We start from the raw sequence: 3892 nt of genomic DNA on the forward strand, positions 1-3892 counted from the left end.
TCAGGTTCAGCCTGAATTAGCCACATACGTTCTCGTGGGGGCCCACCACCTACAGGAGGAGCCATAGGGTTTTGTTGCTTTGTGGATTGAGCAGTGGTTGAAGTCAGATGCCCCCCCACTGGAGGGATTAAGTCTCCCAGCTGGATAGGAAATGGATTGGTGTCCATCCAAAAGAGCTGGAGGAGCTGGCTTTGGAGAGGAACCCAGACCTCAATGAGCAACAGAAAACAGATGGATAAGTGGACAGATGGGGGCAGGAGGACCATGAGAGAGGAGGCAGAAATCAGAGAAAGAGGAAAAATCTGAGAAAAACTGGAGAAAGTTGAATAGTGAAGCCAAAACAAGAGCCAAAAACATAACAATACCATAGAATATGGAATATAAATCAAACACATTGCCAACATTTGTTGGGGGTTTTTTGATTACAAACATTTACTTCTTTACTGAAAAATGTACTAATGACTTATACATACTTATACATGACTTACATAATACAATTCACAATTGTTGGTTAAAAAGACACCTTGTAGGGGATGTGTGTTGTCATTTATCTGTTTCCTACATACTAGTTGAAGATGAATATTCTCCACTGAATTAACCTGCTGCTGATACACTGTGCTCAACAGGAGGAGCAGATTATATGACACTGTCCATTCCACTACTATAAAACTTTTTTAAAAGAATGAACCAGCCTTTGTTTTCTACATCTTGTTAGTGTTCAAGCTTTATTTACCAAATTTTACTCTTATTTTCTCATTTGTATTTTTTTTTAACCCATTTCTTCAACCTCCAATATTTTATTTAAGGTAAAGATGATTATGCCTAGTAAACTTTAGATATGTCTGTAGTGTAGATCTGTTTTGGATTGTTATATTGTTGTTGTACTTCCGTGTATACTTCATAAATAAAGAGATTAAAAACATCCCATGTTTTTTTTAAACTATTTATTTATGTAGTTATTCTTAAGTTCTGTTATTGAAGTTTAAAATGAAATAAATAAAAATTGTTGATGACAAAAAAAAACCAAAAAAAAAACATCTCATGTGTGTGGAGGATCTGTTCAGTGTCCATGCCTGTTGATAAGATCTGGGGTCACATAGATCAGGTCCAGTGGATGGTGCTGTTACACCCACAGTTATTTTATGGCTAACTCTCAGCACTGCTAGCAGTTACCGTAGTTTGTTATAAGCATGTTACAAAACTGGAAAAAAATCTCAAGGCACCCTTTAAACTCTGGGGGTGCAAATAATAATAATAATAATAATAATAATAATAATAATAATAATAATAATAATAATATATCAGAAATAGCAGTGCTAGGAGGCCCAGCTAACACAGGGAGGCTTGATTAGCCCAGCAACCAAAGGTGTAGGCAGCAAAAAGGCCTGTTTAGTTGTTGAGGTTACCTGTATAAACAATCTTCATTTTGTATTAGAAAATCGGTTTAATAAATTAATGTTGTTAAAGCACAAATATTAAAAATGACTTTGTGGTTGTTTTGTTAACTGTGTTCCACAAGTCCTAATTAACTACCATATTGTTTTAAAGAAAGTTAGCTAGAGCATGTTAACAGTCTCAAATCAAGTGTAACTCACCGAGGACAACAGCCGCCAAACTCGCAAACATAAATTTGTTCTGGAAAACATAGTTGCAGCAGTTCCTCCAGTTTCTGCAAAAGTTTCTGACGTTAACCTCTTCCCGAGTTTCCTCCATTTTTGTTGAGCTCAACTAGCTAAAACAACCCCCTCCAGGACAACCACCTCCAGCTGAACGTCGGCAAGACCAAGGAGCTGGTGGTGGACTTCAGAAGGGGTCAGCACAGAGACTACAAGCCCATTATCATCAATGGAGCTCCAGTGGAGAGGGTGCAGTCCTTCAAGTATCTTGGTGTCCACATCTCCTCAGACCTGACATGGGCTGCCCACATTCAGGTCCAGACCAAAAAGGCTAGGCAGCGCCTGTATCACCTACGACAACTGAGGAAGTTCAGGGTCTCTCCAAAGATCCTCAGGATTTTCTATACAGGCGCTGTGGAGAGCATCCTCACACAGAACATGACATCGTGGTTTGGGAACAGCTGTGTGAAGGACCAAAAAGCTCTCCAGAGAGTGATCCGTACAGCAGAACGCTGCTGCAGGATTGCTCTCCCCCCGCTTCAGGACACCTACACCAGGAGATGCCGGACTAGAGCAGCGCAGATACTGAAGGACCCGTCCCATCCTGGCAACAAACTGTTCCAACTTCTGCATTCTGGTAGAAGGTTCCGCATCTTCCGGGCAAGGACAGAGAGACTCAAGAGGAGCTTCTATCCCCAAGCCATCCGTGCCCTAAACACACACACCCGCCCTCTCACATCATCTATAATTGACTGAGACAGGACTCTCTTCCAGACACTAAACCAAGGAACAATGTACATTTCAAATTCCTTTAATTTTAAACATGTTTATATTGTCTATCCAGTAAAATAGTCAGATGTCTATTCATATTAATGTACAGAATTCACCTGCTTGCTGCTACTACTGCACATTCACCCAATGTGTGTGTGTGTGTGTGTGTATATATATATATATATATATATATATATATATATATATATATATATATATATATATATATATATATGGAAGGACAGGCCCCTGCACGGTATGTACCACCGGCAGATAGAGGAGGTGGCTGATATCCAGAAATCCTACCAGTGGCTGGACAAAGCTGGACTGAAAGACAGCACAGAGGCACTAATCATGGCAGCACAAGAACAAGCTTTGAGTACAAGATCCATAGAGGCTGGGGTCTATCACACCAGGCAAGACCCCAGGTGCAGGCTGTGTAAAGATGCTCCAGAGACAATCCAGCACATAACAGCAGGGTGCAAGATGCTAGCAGGCAAGGCATACATGGAACGCCATAACCAAGTGGCCGGCATAGTATACAGAAACATCTGTGCCGAATATGGCCTGGAAGTCCCGAGGTCAAAATGGGAGATGCCCCCAAGGGTGGTGGAGAATGACAGAGCTAAGATCCTGTGGGACTTCCAGATACAGACGGACAAAATGGTGGTGGCTAACCAACCGGACATAGTGGTGGTAGACAAACAGAAGAAGACGGCCGTAGTGATCGATGTAGCGGTTCCGAATGACAGCAACATCAGGAAGAAGGAACACGAGAAGCTGGAGAAATACCAAGGGCTCAGAGAAGAGCTCGAGAGGATGTGGAGGGTGAAGGTAACGGTGGTCCCCGTGGTAATCGGAGCACTAGGTGCGGTGACTCCCAAGCTAGGCGAGTGGCTCCAGCAGATCCCGGGAACAACATCGGAGATCTCTGTCCAGAAGAGCGCAGTCCTGGGAACAGCTAAGATACTGCGCAGGACCCTCAAGCTCCCAGGCCTCTGGTAGAGGACCCGAGCTTGAAGGATAAACCGCCCGCAGGGGCGTGCTGGGTGTTATATATATATATAATGTTCCTCCTCTACAGCCCCCCCAATTTTTGCACATGTCGAGGAGTGTGTCAGGCTACATTTCACTGTGTTATACCTGTATAACTATGCATGTGACAAATAAAGAACCTTTAACCTAAAAGAAGGATTAGCAAACTATGAAAACGGTTGATCTAATTTGTCCTTTAACGGCCAAAGAGCGTGATGCCTTTAGCTTTATGTTAATGTAGTTTTAAATAAGCAGTAAGTTGCATGAAAATAAGCAACCGGTGTGTGTGTGTGCATATTTTTAAAAAGAAAAACACCTTTTGGTTTGACTGGTGTCTCTATACATATTGCTTCTATGTGCAATTTGGGACCATAAAAACTTTAATGAATTTATAATAATGCTTTAAAATAAAATAAAAAAATTAACTATTGTTACAACACAGAGATAAACACTTATTGTTATTATTTGTT

Source organism: Rhamphochromis longiceps, linkage group LG1, assembly GCF_057381845.1.
Source record: "Rhamphochromis longiceps isolate RC_006_pf linkage group LG1, R_longiceps_female_GT1.1, whole genome shotgun sequence".
NCBI lineage: Eukaryota > Metazoa > Chordata > Actinopteri > Cichliformes > Cichlidae > Rhamphochromis > Rhamphochromis longiceps.